This window comes from Dipteris shenzhenensis, chromosome 23 (genome assembly GCF_047967505.1).
Source record: "Dipteris shenzhenensis isolate YYH24624 ecotype China chromosome 23, Dip_SZ_1.0, whole genome shotgun sequence".
In the NCBI taxonomy this organism is placed as follows: Eukaryota; Viridiplantae; Streptophyta; class Polypodiopsida; order Gleicheniales; family Dipteridaceae; genus Dipteris; species Dipteris shenzhenensis.
This window is the reverse complement of record NC_141618.1, coordinates 44,277,812-44,296,130: the sequence shown is the minus strand read 5'-3', so window position 1 is coordinate 44,296,130 and position 18,319 is coordinate 44,277,812. Positions and strand designations below refer to the sequence as shown.

The following is an 18,319-nucleotide window of genomic DNA, read 5'->3' as shown; positions in this document are numbered from 1 at the left end:
CAAGCTCTGCCAAGGCCCGCCCCTCTCAGAGCCAGACGCCAAAGCTGCATCTGGTCCTGCTCGATGCTAGGATCGGTACGCCAGACCTTCCCCAAAAGGCCTACGACCCGAACCCTCTGCCATGGGAGTAGGGGGTCGATGAGCGCATCCTCTCTCCTGAGTCGTCCATCCCCAACAACCGCGAAGAAGGAGATAGAGGAGTCATCCATACGTCTTGCGATCACCAGTGGGATGCCACGGGGGGTGAACTGTCCCAGCCAGCGGGCGTCACCAGGCATGAGGGCCTGAGGCTCAGGTGGAACCAACCAATCAGCTGGGATCGTGCCGTCGATCTCCGTGCGTCTCGCCTGGGCTCCACGTGCACCTCCAGTTGCGTCTGCAAGATCAGCCGTCTCCAGATGTCTGTACGTATCCCTCCAAACTCGAAGGGACCGGGTTGGTCCACTCATCCAGCCATCCCACCTGATATGTGATCTCTCCCCCAACTGAAGGCCCTCGGCATCTCTGACCTGACCGTTCCAGATAAGCGGCTGGCGATCGATCTCCTCCTGACAGCTAGGAGGGGACTGAATGAGACTGAGGCGGAGCCTCCTCCAAACCATGAGGAGGCTACGAACGAGTGGGGAACGGGGCTGAGTGAGCGGGACGGAAGTGAAGATCCACCTGAGGGACGGTAGCCACTCTCCACCTCGACGCGGGACACAAGAACCGGCTCCCTGCTGAAATAACATCTTCCACGTCTGCCCCCCCGGGGTCAAACCGCGGATGACAAGCTTGCCTAACAAGGCCTGACTCTGAAGCTCTGGATCGATGACCCCCAGGCCACCCTCAGCCTGCGGAAGAATGACTGTCTGCCAAGCAACCCTGGCTCTGGTATCTCTGAGACCATCCTCCCCGGACCAAAGGAAGTTCCGAACCAGTCTCCTGAGCTGTGCCACGCTGGATCTCGAGAAACACCAACAGGAAGCCACATACCAAGCCGTGGCTAGGAGGACCTGGTTAACTACCAGGGCACGACCTGCAAGGGAAAGCTTAGCAGTGCTCCATAAAGCCAGCTTCCGTCGGATGGAGTCTAGCACCGGGAGAAACTGCTGAGCTGGCGTGATGTCTAGGCCAACCTGAAAACCAAGGTATCTAGCGGTCTGTCCTCGTGGAATCCATCTGAAACCCAAAAACCTCCCCCACTGAGAACACGCCCCGGGGTCTGTGAGAAAACCAATTGATTTGTTCCAATTGATTTTCGCACCAGCGGCCGAGCAGAAGACCTCCAGGGCCATCCGCACCCTCTCTAGCATCCTCTCATCGTCCTGGACATACAGGGCTGTATCATCTACGTACTCCGAGTCCAAAAGCTCCGTGTCCTCCCAGAGTGGAAGGCGAACACCCCTGATCCCTGTAGACCTCGCCCGAAGGTAGTAAGTCATAGCCTCGGCGAAGAAGAGAAACAGGTAAGGAGCAAGGGGGCAGCCCTGACGCACTGATCTCTCCAAGCTAAAGCGCTCACCCATCCTGCCTCCAATGATGACCCTGCTAGAAGCTATCTTGTACAAAGCTGAGATGCCCTGAATCCAACCTGCTGGGAAACCTAGCCGCTCCAGAGTCCCCTCCAAAAAGGACCAGTCCACTCGATCGTAGGCCTTCTCAAAGTCGAGAAGTAGAATGGCAAGGTGTGATCCGCTGTGCTGAGCCCACTCCGCCGCCTCTGAGAAGGTGAAGACGTTATCCAGGATACTGCGATCCTGGACAAAGCCTGTCTGAGTGTCATGGATAAGGTCTGGGAGTAGAGGCCGAACTCTGGCACTGATCATCTTGGCGAGGATTTTGTAGGCAGTGGTAAGGAGAGTGATCGGGCGCCATTGACGGATCTCCTGTCTATCTCCTCCCTTCGGGATGAGGTAAATCAGTCCCGAGGAAAGGCTCTCTGGCATCTGACCGCTGCTGAAAATCCTCTGCAGAGCTGCAAGGAGGGGCTGATGGATCTGGTCCCAAAAGGAGGTGAAGAATGCCCGGGATAGCCCATCCTCACCTGGGCATTTCTGTCCGTCGATGGCCATCAAGGCCTCCAACATCTCGTCCATGGTGAACGGTGCCATCAACGTCGCCTGCATGCTAGGCTGGACCAGGGATGGAATGTGCCTCCACACCTCCTCACGGTCACGTCGAGTACGAGGGGCAAGCAGCTCCTGCTGGAAGAGGGTCCTGTAGAAGTCAGTGGCCAACCCCAAGACCTCCCCTGGATCCGTAACGATGTGACCATCCGCTGTCCTGAGACTCCGAAGCTGATCACCTGCAGCTCTCTGGCCATGCGTCCTGAAGAACTCCCTGCACATCCGGTCACCCTTCCGGGCCCAGAAGGAGAGAGAGGCGTGATAGGAAAACTCTGAGCGACGCTGGAGTGTCTCCTCCAGAAGGGCTCTGGCTCGAAGGGCCTGGATCCGAAGCTCCTCCAAGCCCGGGGAAGCCTGCTAGAGTCGCTGAATGGAGGCGAGGTCCCTCCGAAGAGCTCTCTCTCTGCCCCACCAATCCTGTCGAACCTGTAGGGCTGCGAGCTGGCAGATCTGGCTGGACTCCTGCAAAGCCTGCGCCACCGAGCCAACCAGATCCACGCACTCGCCCCAGTCTCTGTCCCAAAGACTGCAAATACTGCTGCGCACATCCTCCCTCGAGAAAATGGAGTCAGGAATCCGGCATGAGCGGGGGGGAAGGGACTGAGCTGTCGAATCTAATGATAAGAACACAGGCGCATGGTCGGACAGTGTCGTCCCTGGAACTATACCCGCCTGACCGCCTCTGCCGATGGCCCAATCACTAACATAAAATCTATCCAGCCTCTCCAGGAGTCTGCCTCCTTCCCTGCGGAAGCCCCACGAAAAGTCCAAGCTCACGTGCCAGCGTCGGAAGGACGGGTCTCGCCAACTGTCCCTTCCTCCTGTCGCAAAGATAAAAGAGTCCCAAGCTGACTGCTCTGCCTGAGACATACCTGTAAACTCCGGTCCTCTGCCCTGCTGGTCCTCCAAGGTCTCCAGATTGTTGAAGTCACCTCCAACAATCCAGGAATCCATGTCTGGGAGAATCCCTGCAAGTGTCCTCCAGAAGGTGGCTCTACAACGGAGATCTGTGGGAGCATAAATGTTGAGGACTCCAACTCTGGATCCCTCCAGTTCCAGGCCTACCCAAAGGGCACGGCCTGGAATCAGCGTGCCATGACCGAAAACTCCCTGGGCTAGCTGCTCGCCCACGGAGGTACAAACACCACCACTCCTCCCCAGTGCGCCGATCGAGGGCTCCCAATAAGTGTGAGAACGTCCAGGGAGAATCTTCCCGCATCTGCGGGAGTGAGCCGCAGAAAGCTTGTGCTCCTGGAGCAGAAGTACATCCAAACGACCTATCACTGCTGGCTGAAGTTCCTGTCTCAAAATGAGCTTCCTAGGACCACGGGTTCCAGAAGAGTGAAACCCGTTCACATTCCAGGAAACGAGGTGTAGGCTCATGGTGAGGGCTGGGAGGCTGCGAACAGCTGTCTGCTCGCGGTCGAAGTCGAAGAAGAAGCTGACATCTCGGAGTGGAGACGCTGATGCTTATGGGAAGGTTTGGAGGGGGAGGCGGGGTCATCCTGCCCGTCCTTCAACACCTTCAGCAAAGGCGAGAGGCCTTTGGTACCATGAACGAAAGCTTTCTCGAGCCAGCTCGAGATCTCTGAGGTGGTCATACCGTAGAAAGCGCGGAGTTTCTGAGGGGTCCAGGCTCTGACATCTTGGGGGAGGGGCCAAGACAGGGGGGGCCTGAGGATCACAATCAGTCTGAAGCGTTTGGCGGCGCAACGCCACCGCAGGCGCACGTCACCCTCGGACCACTGAGTCTCGAGAAGCTGCCCACCGGACGGGCCTATCCAGGAGAAAACCTGAGCATGTGTCTGCTCCCTGAGAGCCTCGCATACCGAGTCGTCTGTCCAGGTCTCGGTGCCGTCGCTAAGGAACGTGAAAGCAAAGCTAGGGCCATCCCTGGGGGCCAAGGCGGCTATCTTCCCATCCGCCCCTTTGTGGAGCAGGAAGATACTGATGTCGAGGCAAGCAGGGAAAGTCCCGAGGTCGGCCACATCCAAGTAGTCCTAGGGGCCAAATTTGTAAAAGTCGCGGGGGAGCTCTCTCTCCTGAAGCTGAGGCCCGTCGGAGTCTGCTACTGAGGGGCTAGCGGACAGAGAAGCCTGCTCCGGTGAAGGTGTAGACTTAGGGTGTCCTGCCAGCGGAGGGGGAGGGGGAGGAGGCTGGGGAATAGGCAACACAGTCTCCTCAGGGGCGACTAGTGGAGGAGGAGGAGGAGGGGGATCGAGGGCTGCCCTCGGCTGAGGAATCGTCGGTGCAACTAGATCTGCGGGAGAGCTGAAAGAGGCGGGGAGGGGGGATGGATGGGGATGCATCTGGAACTGGGGCTGAGAAGGAGGGGGAGAAGACTGAGGAGGACAAGGGGGGGGCTGAAGCTGCGGGTCGGGAGAAGTGGGGTGCAGATGGGGGATGGCCTGGGGCTGAATGGGAAGAGGCTGGGGAGAGGAGGAGAGGGGGACCTGAGTCTGTGGAGGGCGGGCTACCGTCGAAGAAGATGCTCTCCCAGGTCCCTGGGGCGGCTGCCTGTCAGGTCTCTGAGGTGCAACTGCAGGTTGGGTAACCTCAGCCTCTTTGCCTTTATCAGAAATCTTCTTGTTCTTTCCCCTTTTCCTTCTAACCTCAGTCCAGCCGCCAGCTAACTCTGGTCCGGGCTCCGGCTGCCTTTGCTCCTCCTGGCGTGGCTGCCCGGAGGGGGGGGGAGGGGGCGGAGAGGGGGGGGGCGGGGGGGGTCGAGAAGAGCTGGCGAAGCGTGGACAAACAGCCGCCAGGTGCCCGAAGCCGTGACACCTCAAACACTGCCCTGGTTGTCCGGTGACTACCATGCTCTGGGTGATGCTGCCGGCATCTGTCACGATCTCGATCACTGTCGGGAGAGTCGCGGGATCCGCCACAGCCACACGGACTCGGGGGGCTCCTGCCGTAGTCACTGCATCGGCGAAAGTATCGTGCATAACCCAGCCAAAGTGGGAGCCCAGGTCCCTGACAATCGCCGTAGCTCAGCAGCAAGACCTGGAAAAACTAGCGTCACTGGATGACGAGGTATACGGAACCGAGCATCAAAATCCGCCGCGCTAAATCCGTGGTACCACGGGACTATCATGACAATCTTTCCATCCACAATCGTGGGGGAGCCAACAATCAGGTTGCTCGCCGCTTTCGCATTGGAGAGTTTGAGCCAGAAGATGCCCCTTCCCATAAGGGCCACCTCCTCAATATGGCCATCCTCTAGCATGAGGGTCGACTGGAGCCAGTCCCTGATGGCTGATCTGGAGGGGGAATGTCCAATGACTCTGCCATAAACAGAGGTAAGGGCAAAGTCATTGGCAACCTCCTGAACGCGAGATGATTGTTGCTCTGTCAGGATGACGCGGTAGGCATCTGGAGAGGGAGGGTCCGTCTGGGCCTCCGGTTCCGGGCAAGGGGCCGCCATACCGCCAAGACAAACTGCGAGGCTTCCGATGAGGAAAAGGCTGCCACCCAAAAAGGGAGGGGGGTAGATGCGGGAGGGTGGAGCTTGGGTGTGGCGGGAAGGATGGAGGGCGGGGGGCGGAGGAAGCGGGATGGGGGGCAGGAAGCGGAGATGGCGCGGGGTGGAGGAGTGCGGGCGGGGATCGGGGGCGGTGGAGAAGAGGCGGGGACGGAAGCAGGGGCGGGGGAGAGGCGGAATGGGGCGAGAGGCGGACGGGGGGCGGGGGAAAGGGTGAAAAAAAAAAAAAAAAAAAACGACGGGCGGACAGCGGAGGGGGGGGACAGTGAGGCGAAAGGGGGCGAGGGCGGGGGGCGAGGGGTGGGTGGAAGGAGCGGGAGGCCGGGGGGGGTGTGAGTGGAGCGGAAGCAGGGAGGGATGGAGCGGAGGGGCAAGGGGGGAGAGACGGAGAGGGGGGGGGGTGTGTGCGTGGCGAGGGGGGGCGGAGCGAGGCGGGGAGGGTGAGGCGGGGTGAGCGTGGAGGGGGGGTGAGCGTGGAGGGGGTGAGCGTGGACGGAGCGGGGAGGGGGGGTGAGCGTGGACGGAGCGTGGAGGGGGGGGTGAGCGTGGAGGGGGGGTGAGCGTGGACGGAGCGGGGAGGGGGGGTGAGTGGAGGAGCGAGGGGGGGTGAGACGGAGGTGAGCGGGGATGGCGAGGGAGGGGGAGGTAGAGGTACGGAGGGGGAGGGGGAAGCTTGCAGGAGCTTACTCTCGAGTCGCACGATTACCTACGAACAATTAGGTCCATTGTTGCTTCAAGGAGGCTCAGATTACAGCTAGAGAATGAGTGAAGCAGATTACCTTCGAAGAATCAGGCCCATGGTTGCCTCAAGAGAAGAGTCAGATGAAGCTGTATGATGGAGAATATGGTGCCGAGGAGTTTATGGCCAAGGGCAAGCCCTAGAAAAAAGAAAGATGCCAAGGATTCTTCAAAGGATGATGGAGACTATTTAGATGGTAAAAGCAAAAAAGAAAAAAGAAGAAATTCTTTTATTGGGACAAGCTTGGACGTTTTGCTAAGGAAAACAAGAAAAAGAAGGTTAACCAAGCTACAGGAGTAGAGTTTGCAGATTCGAGTCCTACTGACAACAAGACACACTGATTGTGAGTAACATAATGCACTCTATCTCATTGCAATTGACATATGTAGAGAACAAATAATAGGATATGTGCTTTATACTTATATGTATTGCATGCCATTGCTTTGGTGAGAATTTTGCATGCTGGGCATCATGTGAATATACCATATATATGTGGGACATGTTATAGACACATTTTGGGCGAGAAAGTATAACCTCACGTCTGGAAACTTTTCTTCCTTTTTTTTGAAACGTTTCAAGTTTCTATGTTTTGAAACGTTTTTGGTGACTATTCCCAGGTTTGATAGTGTTCATGGTAGACATTGAAGAATGATCCACAGATCTGCACTAAGGTAAATTTAGAGGATGGCATATGTTGCTCTATCATTGGACGTGCCATTAACCACCACTAAAGATGAAGGTGGGTATTCAGAAGTGGAGCTAATGAGTTTGAGGTCACCAGTGTGAGCATGAGCTCAGAGTTACACGGGTATACTGCATGGGATTGCACTTTTAGGACGTATCTGGCTTGCTATAATGAAAAACAACATCAATATGACTTCCTAGGGCATATTTTCTCTATTTATTTTATTGAAGACATCAGTAGATTGATTGGGGATGCTGTTCATACACTTGTTCTCAGACGTTGGGGGTGAAAGCCTTCCATCCATATCTTTACACACACACACACACACACACATCCCCTCGCCTTGCCCTCCCCTCCCCACAATTGGAAGGATTTTAACATTCGGCATGACCATAGTGATGTTGGATATTTTTATTGCCATGGGTAATTGGCACATCTCAATATACTTGTGCTCCCAGATATGACTCGGATTTAATGGACTACACTTTCGTTTGTGTGGATATTAACTTATGGGCCATTGCTAGTACTACACTTTGCACGACCATCTTGAGAAAATGGAGCACTAATGGTTATGGAATCTCGAGGTGCAACTAAGTGATAGGGTAGATTTTTCGCTCAGATGCGAGTATGCACTTAGGTGGAAATAGCGAGGAACAAGGTGGTGTGTTAGGTTGCGTATCACTTCTCTGCCGTCTTGGGAAGGCCACCAGTGGAAAAGACAAAGGCTTTATACTAATATGACTTCGATTCTCTCATTGTACATAATGCATAGTGGTGGGAATATGGGTAATGGATCCACTTGCACTATTTTTGTTATAACATCACAATTGGAAGGGACACATATTGGACCACAAAAGAGGATTGGTGGTTAAGTACGAAAGTGAATGGGAAATATTGGTTGGAGATCTTTCACGATCTTTGTTGGAGATTTTTCAAGAGAGTTAAACCTAAGAAGAGTCTCTAGAGTTTACGACTTACCTTGTGCAAACACACAACTCGAGAAAGGATTTGGCCAATGAGTGGGCGGAAGGCTAAGAACAAGAGAACACGGTCCTCGAGGTACTGAGCACCATCTTGGAAGCAAGCCAGACTTTAACTACAACCGCAGCTGGTGATGAAGATGCCATGAAGCATCCCCAGGTGGGAGGCCTGAATTCCATTTAGATAGTCTCTTTTGCAGAGTCCTTTCCTGCACTGCTCAGCATAGTTTGAGGACATTTCGAGTAGGAGCTTTCCCCGCTTTCCCCTTATTTATCCGCCCTTGAATGGGATCTCTCTTCCCTCCTATTTTCTTCTATTTGAGAACTCCCTGCAGCACGGTGATGTTTAATCTCACGCACAGCTTTTGAGAGTCTGCATAATGCTTGAACATGAAGGTGTGTTTTGGGGAAGGTCAAAGATCTCTATGTTGTCACGCCTCCCAGACCCCTTTGTTTCGGTGATTAACTCTGATACGGGCTATGCTGAACTTCCGTTGGATTCGTACCACTTGGGCTGACCTTCTTCTATAGGCCGTTGCTTTGATGTTGGGTCCTTAGTCCGGTTTCAAGCACAGCCCATCTTAGATTGGCTGCTTTTTCCCAGCTTTATTGGAACTTGGGTGCCTTCGAGATTGGGATGTCACCTTCCCATCGTGTTATAGATTCGCTCATTACGTTTCCTTCGTAAAGAATAGCCGAAAGATCTTGCGGGCACCTTTGCGATGGAATTAGTCTCGTGGATTGGCAAGCTCGAACAGGATGAGGATCCTGGTTAGTTAGGAAGTGAGCACAAAGTAGAGTCAAGCCCAGAGTCTATAGACAAGGAAAACGGACTGGAATGCATCTTCAAAACACGAAAGAACGACAATTGGCTTTCTGAACGAGCAACAATAGCTAAAAATCTAGGCACGGGAAATTGCCACGATGATGCGTGTTATGTGAGCTGCCAATCTTTCAACGTGCAAGGAGATTGATCTTGATTTTGTCAAGAATCGAGATATGCACCAAATATCGACATGTATAGAGAGAACCGTCACAAAGAACCGTCACAGGCAAAGTTTGTTCCTTATGTTTTCGAGCCAATGTCGGAATGAGGAGAGAACGCGGTGCACCGTATGCCATCCGAAAGCACCCGATGTTCCCAAAACCTCATGCACAATGCTCCTGAGCTCCAAAAACCCTCAACCCTCTCAGCTTCTGTTCGATTCAGTGAAGCAACTAGACTTTCTGCGCACACCAATTTTGCAGGCATCACAGCAAAACTTGATGAACCATATGTTCAAAGTAGGGCCATAAGGAATCAATTTTGTGCAGTTGAGGGCGAATTCCCAATTTGAGAGATCCTTGGAATTTCTTGCTCTATAAGAGGAGAAGCATTCGTGTTCAAAATCCTACAAAGGACTTGAATGACAATTCAGAGAGCCTTGGATGGGTGTGCTGATGCCTGGGTTTTGACGTAGCAACAATTTTGCGTTACGAGATCCTCTTTCCCTACTTCGAATCGTTCTATTTCTCTCTTTGCACTTCAATTCACAGCAGCAATACTCTTTTGCATTCTTCTATTGTACATCGAATAAGGTCCTGACACAAATCCCTACTCCAAGGGTCGACAAAATGTTCCCTGAGATCGAATGGGTTATGGAAGACTACTCCAAGGGTCGACAAAATGTTCCCGGAGATCGAATGGGTTATGGAAGACTGATGAGACCATGGACAACGAGGAGATGATTTGGAGTGACTGTATGTACCAAGTGGCTAAGGTAGAGAGAGTAGAACTAGCTGTTCTTTCCAATTTCCAAGGGCTCCCAAAATAGGATGTTTCTCTATGCTAGAGTGCTGCCCCGTTAGGTAGAGAGAGTAGAACTGGCTGTCCTTTTCGATTTCTAAGGGCTCCCAAAATAGGATGTTTCTCTATGCTAGAGTGTTGCCCCTAACAAGTTGAATACATTCAAAAGGCCTGCCTTGGAAGGTGAGAGAGAACAAGAAGAAGAAGAACAAGAACAAGAAGAGAGAGAGAAACGGGGAGAAAGAAATGGGGACAAAAATAGCAAGCACCAATTGGATGAGGACAAAAATAGCTGCCCTGGAAGAAGAAGAAGAAGAAGAAGAGAGAGAAAGGGGGAGAAAAAAATGGGGATAAAAATAGCAAGCACCAATTGGATGAGGACAAAAATGAGCATGCCAAAAATAGCATTTTATCATCTCCACCAAAACCAATTGATCACTATAGCGTTTCCTACGGGCAGGCCAAAAACAATTGACCCTTTGGTGCATGATTAGGCATGATTGAAAGTCACCTTTGACATTGGTTCATCCGTTTGGACTATGGTTTTACGTCCTCTTTGAGTCTGTGCTTGAGAAAACCCGCTCCTTAGGTATTGTAAGACACTCGTTATAAAGCAGCTCCAACAAGTGTGGAATGCACCACCTCTTTGGTTTTCAAGTCTGGCCATTAACAAAGGTCTTCTGACGTCTGATCAGGATCTCCATACAAACATGGGAAGCCAGTTTGGCTCTAACTTGGATGTTGTGTGTAGAATGAGATCTTGAGGAACACTTATCATAAGCTGAAAGCTACCTTAGGATCTATATTTGATCATCAACCCAACGTCTTTTGCTTGTTGGTAACGATCATGAGCATTTTGAGTTGGCTTGGTCGTTATATAGCATGTGTAAAATGCCAACACAAATTATATAGTGAATGTGCTCTATGGTTGAATACTTGTGATTAGAGGAATTGTTGCTTTGGCATTCTGAATGTGCTCTATGGTTGGATACTTGTGATTAGAGGAATTGTTGCTTTGGCATTCTAGCCTTTGTTGGGTGCTTCATAGAAACCTCTCTTAAACAATAGAGTAGCCTCTCAAAAGATGATTGAATGGCTTGTTGAGTTAACTTCTTTACATTCTCAGTAATGCATATATAGAAGCTACACTGTATGTTGAGAGTTATTTCCGATATGCAACTGAACTTCCTTTTTCATTTGTCACTTTATGGCTGTCCTTTTATGGTTGGTAATTTGTTGCCACGATTTGTTACAGTTGGGATTTCGTTGCATGGATTTATTTCCCTATGCTCGAACTTGACCCTGATATCAAAAGTGAAATGGATGTATCAGACATTTTTGGAAGACCCCATTAGAGGCCCTCTCTATTTAGAAACATTTATTGACACTTTATGATAGTGAGATAGTATAATGACTTAATAAAGAGCATCAATATTTTCTCGTAAAGTTAATAAGAAGAGAAATGTTATGTAGTTTTTTTCTAAAGTTTAGAATTTTATATGTAGTTCTAGACTTGCTAAGAAGAAGCTCTTTCGAATAATGATGATCCAAAGTTATTTGGCACATTTTACCATTTATATGCAAAAAATTGGAGAACCAAAAGACTTTATTATCACTTAGCTTGGGGAGTGACAAAGATAACAATTTTGGGTTGGCATTGAAGCATGCAGTCCCACAATTCATAGTGTGCATGTACTAACGTGCAATGTTTGTGGATGGATGCAGGTGAGTCATCCCATTTCTCCTATAGATTTGCAATAAGGAAGTCTTTGGTATGTTTTTTGGCAGCGAAAAAGGGAGTTGGTTCCTCCAATGATTATTCTGGGACTTTGTATTTTAGTGTTATTGAAGGATCATCGATCCTCTTAAAGGATATTATTTGTAATTGATATTAACAATGGGATGGGTACATTGTATGAGAGCATCCTAATTTGATTATTTTATAAAAAGAATGAGCTTATTTTTCATTGTGATCTTTTTCTTGCCCACGACGACATTAGGGAATCCCTCAATTCATATTTTTCCTTTTTGAGAGATTGAAAAGCATCCTTACATGGTGAGTACAATTGGAACATAAGGATCACTGGTCAAGCACTCCAATGGTAATGCGTTTAACCTTTTTCTAGCTTATGGCTTTTATCATAGATTATGATGTCGATATCATTTTATTAAAGTAGTTAGCTAGACTAAACACACACCGGTATGTCCATTGTAAGATAACAAAAGTCTTATGAGTAATGGACCTACGTGATTTAGTTTCCAAGCCTCACTTTGGCACCACGATTGGAAGGCTACACCTTCTCTTGGTTGCTAGGCCTTTGTGATGATGTTTAACAATACGGTGCATAGTACATTGATTGCCCTTGATACACAACAATTAAAAGTGCATCCACACAACAAACTCTGATTCGACAACAATCTACATTTGCAATAAGTATATTTGATTTAGTAAAAACGAAGTTGGGAAAGTAGAAGATTCCACTTGCTACTTGATGACGACGACATTAGGGAATCCCTCGATTCTTGTTTTTTGTTCTTGGGAGATTGAAAAGTGTCCTCACATGCTGAGTATAAAAATAAATAGTCAAGCACTCTAATGGTAACGCTTTTAACCATTTATAGCTTATGTCTTTTATCATAGAGTATGATGTCAATATCATTTTTATTTAGCTATAGATGGCAAATGGACATGTTTTAAATGTGGATGACTCATGTTGTCTAATGAAAGGGCAAAATTGGTATAATTATTTACTGTAATGCACTTGATTTACTCGGTTCAAACTTGAATGGAATTTGTTAGTTATAGTAGTTACGAAAGTAGTTAGCTAGGCAAAACACACACTGGTCTATCCATTGTATGATAATAAAATCTTATGACTACCTGCCTGATTTAGTTTCCAAGCCTCACTTTGGCACCACGATAGGAAGGTTGTCTAACACCTTCTCTTTGTTGCCAAGTCTTTATGACGATGTTTAACAATATGGTGCATAGTTTATTGGTTGCCCTGGGCACGCAACAACTATAAGTGCATCCACATAACAAACTCCGATTTGACATCAATCTATATTTGCAACAATTATAAGTGCATCAACACAAAAAACTCCAATTTGACATCAATCTACATTTGCAATAAGGTTATATTTTGATTAAGCAAGGAAAGGTGTTGTGAAAGTAGAAGCTCCCACTTGTTACTTGACATGTTAATCCTCGACCGACTGGTCAGAGGAAAATACACAAATTTAATACTGATGCACTTCCATTTCCTTACTTGATGGAAACTTTTCCATTTATAGGCCTTAGTATTGCACCAGGACTTGAAGGCTTTCAGGTATAGACCCATTACTAACTCCTCTTGGTTGTCAGGACCTTATGATGTTGTGCATTTAAAAGGGGTGTGATGCTTTTTTTGCCCTAGGTATATGAGAAATAAGAGAGCTTTCACAATAGATTCTACTTTGACGTTAGCCTAGATTTGCTATAAGCTTGCACATGATCTAGCCGGGTGGAGATTGGGACGTAAATGTTGAAAATTGTGTGATCAAGGGCTTGCGCTAGTAGCAATCATATGATCATGTGTGTGTGTGTGTGTGTGTGTGTTACCTACATTTCAATGAATCTAAATCTCCACTAATCCATATTCTTAGTCAATGCTTTGCAAGGCCCCTGGCAACTATTGCTTCATCAATGCTCATATTTACGTTAGTGCTTAAGGGTGCAGCAAAGTCTAGAGAGAATCATCAAGAAAAGAGAAATCCATTTGATTACTCTAGCTGCATTTCAAACTATGAATCCAAGAGAAAAATGTCCTATCAATTTATCCAATAGTGAAAACCATAGGACAATTTCTAAATAAAGCCTGTTGCAAGGTAGTTCACTTTTAAGTTATTGAATTGTAAACACATATAATTATGTAAGGGAGCATAACAGGGTCGAGAGTACTACATCTCTCATCATAAGTCTCCCAAGTGTATTCTTCAAGGTCTCCAACGTCTCTTTCCACAATATCATGCCCAAGACTCTACATGTAAATCCGACAGAGAGGTGTGCCAACTCACCTAGCACCATCACAACAAAAATGAAAGTTAGAACAATACATTTTTTATGTGGAAGCCACGCTTCAAGGTCTGCACACAGTTGTTATCCTTGTCACTTAATCTAGATTAGCATCAATAAAATCTTGGCATTTTCAAGACAGTTGGCAATTTATAAATTTTATCAAGTGCTTATACAAGTAATTCTCATGAAATCTACATCCATATGGGGGATTCAGATGAAGCACGTCTAAAATATATCTTGAATTAGATAGCACGCTTTCGACTATCCCGAAATAGAGGGTGTTATAAGCAAATGGTAATCAATTTTACAAAGGACTTCCTTCTCAAGTAGTGACGGAAATTTGTGGACAACCATATTGAATGCTGCATATCTTCCGATACATATGGAATCACATTCTAACTTGAACTAAGAAGCTACAGATCTATGGACAAGATATAATTTTTCTTTTAGAAGCATATCGATCAAACATTTGTGGAAAAAGTTATACCTTCTACAAAACAGCTAAAAGTTGCTATTTTGTTACAACCAGTAAATTACTGCGTTCTCAAGTAGTGATGAAAATTTGTGGACGGCCATATTGCAAGCTGCATATCTTCTGATATATAAGGAATCGCATTCTACTTTGAATTGAGAAGTTTCAGATCTTTGGATAAGCTATAATTTTTATTTTGAAAGCATATCAATCAGACATTTGTATCAGAAGTTATACTCTTAGAGTCTACAAAATAGCTAAAAGAAGTTGTTGTTACAGCGAATAAATTATTGCAATTAGCCAGTTCGCAAAAGTGAAGTGTAAACAATGAAGCCATAAATGCATTTTCAGTTCCATTATTAGGCATATGTAGGCCCAACTGGGAAATGTCTATGGAGATCCTCAATGTCTATGATTCTTGTCTTCCAGTATTTGCATGAGGTCACAAGACTATTCTCTTAGCTTAGTGAATAGCTATCACATTCCATTGTAGATTTTCTTCATACAAGGCAAACTACCATCACACCATATCCAAGTGTGTCCAAAGAATTAGTTCAACAATATACTAAATCATCAAGGGTCCAAACCTTTTTCTAGTGATCCCCTCAAGCATGGGGTACCTGAGATCATACCAACTTCCATCATCCCAATCAAAGGTTATTAAATGGCTAAGTACATGAACATCATGAAGGAATGCACCCAACAAGAAAAAGGAAAAGGAAAGGACACGAGAAAGATCACCCCCAATAAGTAGGCATGCATTTTTAAAGAAAGCTTCAAAGTGTAAGAAAACAAGTCCATTTTGGCTTTTTCTTTAAAATGTAAAGTGGTCATACTTCCTAAAGTATATGTATGTATACGGGAATTTCCATAATATCCTAAGGGGAGTAAAATATCATGAAAGAGATGAGTCAACGATAACATTGGCTTGTAGCAAGGGCCCTAGAGAAGAATAGCTAGAATACGTCATGCCACGTGTTGACTTATGAGACTATAAATACCCCAAGAGGGGATTGAGCTTCATAGTCAACCTCATAGCTCCATTTTTGTGAGCCTCTGCTACTTGTTCAGTGTTGGGAGTTCTATAAGAGAGAGTATAGGAGATGTTCGTCTCGAGGTACAGCAGTCGACTGATCCATAAGATCCGTCAGCAGCTAAACGATGATCCCCCTACAAACATATAGCTGATTGATAACACACCCTATCGAGCAGCTCATGAGACATTGTAAGCTTCGGTGGACAAGCAGCTTCACTCTACGGATATCCAGTCCCGCAACCAACATACATTGATATAGGGATACAGGGATACAAGGAAGCCTTAAGATAGCTCGTCGACCCACCGACTTGCTACAGTTGAGAGGAGCTTGAGTCCGCGTGATTTACAGCTCCACGGCTGAAGTGATTCCTCCACTCATGCTTATCGTGGCATTCGACTGCTCACAACCAACTGCATATCGAATGAGATCAAGAGGATCCCGAGTTCCTCATCAGCAACATTCATTGATGTAGAGTCATTTGTGAGCCAAAATATTCGAATAAAGTCATTTGTGAGCAAGTGATCGATTCTAGTGTCCCAGCTGTGTGAGTTAGGAGGTCTGAAGATCACCTGCAACGATGAGGGGACAACGGAAAACGTTTGAACTGCAAAGCATTGCAAAAGAGTTACAGTTGAAGAGATCTGCTTTCCGTAATGGATCTCCCAGCAACCATACCTTGCCATCAGTGCCCAAAAGTCAAGAATCGTGTTGTGCTCAACACTGCTGGCTCTAATAATACCCGCGTCTGGGGAGATCCCGACCATTTGCGGATGGCTTAGAGGGCTCAGACAGCTTGAGAAGGCATGGAGGAATGAAGTTCACTAGTATAGAAAGATAGAAAGTCATCGTCCCTCCCAGATTTATTCGTAAATATGCAGAGCCCATGCTTCTCTGTAGACATGACGAATCCCAAACTTTGAACTAACAGAGGTAGATTCTGAGGAAGTTCCTCCGACGGATCAAAAGAACCCAAGATGATCAAGATACGTAAAGCAATGTGAGCTTCTTCCATGGACACAATCTAAAGTAGTCGTGAAGAATAGAAAGATCCTGAAAGCCTCCATTCCACTTACCTTGTAGTGACCGACCTTGGAAAAATGTCTTGCTAGGAGAGGCTCACGTCGAGTACAAGCTTTGCCAAAGTTGAGGAAGGTGTGGGCATCTAAGCTTGCGCACATTATCTGGTACTGCTGACTCTTTTGTAGGAGATCAACGTTATTTAGTCGATCTGTTCCAGCAGCAAATGCAACAGAGAACACACAGAGAAGGGTGGTTTGGCCGAGATGAGACAAAAGGGTGGGAGCTGCCCGTCATAGAAGGAGGTGAGAAGGAGGCTGCAACTCAAGGTGTCCAAGCTGTGTAGAGGTGGTTGGAGGCAGGCAGGCAGAAGGAAGGAGAGGAGTGAAAGGAGTGAAAGAGGAGAGCACTGGCTCCCGTGAGAATCAAAGACCAAGGGTAGGAGATGAGAAGCAGAGCTGCGAGCTTTTCATAAATGCATCAAGCCTCCCCGAACAAAATCTCCAAATTGTTGTACCTGAGTACCAGCAAGGTGGTGTTGTACGTTACTATTGGTATCCCTTCAGACTATTGAGAGTACATCTCTTGAACAGTCCATCTAGTCATGACAACTCTTCTGTGGTGAATCCATACCCGTTCTTCAAGGCTTTATCTTTGAGTGCCCATGGTCATTAAACTCTCCACCATTGGGTCCCTTCCTTGCCACACTCAATTATGAATGCCCCATGGTGCTAACGCATCGCTGCAAGAATGACCCATGCCCAGTTATGCAAGTTCACTTAGTAAGTCCATACATAAAAGGTGGAGATAGCCTTGCAAAGGCGGGGAGTAAAAATATGTACCCATACCATTAGTTAGGTTATATAGGGCATGTAAGCCAAACATGGCCATTAAAATTCCTCCCTCTCCTTTTATGGTCCCAACAATTTCCAATTTCCACTTATCATGTTTACAAATTGCCAGAAATAATGCACATGAAACCAATAAAGCACTTAGGAGGATACACATTTTACATTTATAAATTCTCATAGTAAACAAAAAGGGCCAAATTGTTTCATAAAGTGAAGGCCATCCACGCTAGGAGGGCAAAGTGGCATCCATATCCTTTAAATGTCACTATGGCCTATCAATTATAGGCACACCAGAGGCTCACAAAGGTCCTCGAGGGGATGCTTTGTGTGTGTGTGTGTGTGTGTGCGCGCGCGTGTGTGTGCAACACACTTAGTGCTATGAGGTGTCCAGACCATGAGACACGTGACGCTCACTCTTCACCTTCTCTCTCATTTGCCTCCTCTGTGCCTAATGTTTTGAGGAGCTAGTTCTCCTTTGTATGAGACCGTTTCCCAATCCCTTGCAGCTAGAGACTCCCCTAGTTAGGGCACACTTCTCCATCAAAGCATTTCTGAAGGTCCATCTCTACCCCCGTGCTGACACTATCTCTACCTGACCAAATCTCCTCTTCTGGAGTGCAATTCCACCAATTCTTCAAGCCATAGTAGGGCAATGCTATAAGGAGTTTGCTGTATGGTTTTGAGCTCAAATGGTGTGGTGAGCATGGCAAAATGAGCAAAAGACTAGTCGGAAATGGCACACTTCTCACCGACGATATGGCGTAACATTGTGTGATTCCTTTCTAGAGGACATACTCTAGTATTAGCACTTTCATTCCACCAAAAAAGCCCCATCAATAAAGCTTTCAACTGTTCAAATTTCACCCTCCAACATGTTGTTGTCTTTTCGGAGCAATTTTCTCAGGTCAACTATGATTTCTTTTATAGTTGACTTCATCTCTTGATTGAGGATTGGGTGACTTCGATCAAGAAGATAATCACTTTGCTTGACTACATGTATTGACTAAAGTCTGAGTAGATTCATAAAGAGAGTATTTCTTTGCATCTATGGAGATGATCTACTCCTTATAATTTTTCTCTCATATGGTAGATTCTATAATGCCAAT

At 47.3% G+C, this 18,319-nt stretch overlaps 1 long non-coding RNA gene across 1 annotated transcript; it reads right to left on the bottom strand.

Moving 5' to 3' along the window:
- Positions 1-15,541: 15,541 nt before the first annotated feature.
- On the bottom strand, positions 15,542-16,935 carry LOC147887434 (uncharacterized). The gene is made up of 3 exons (XR_015543246.1): positions 15,915-16,935; positions 15,594-15,755; positions 15,542-15,562 (listed from the first exon to the last, which is right to left on the bottom strand). It is a non-coding gene; the product is annotated as an uncharacterized LOC147887434 (long non-coding RNA).
- Between the last annotated feature and the right edge of the window lie 1,384 nt (positions 16,936-18,319).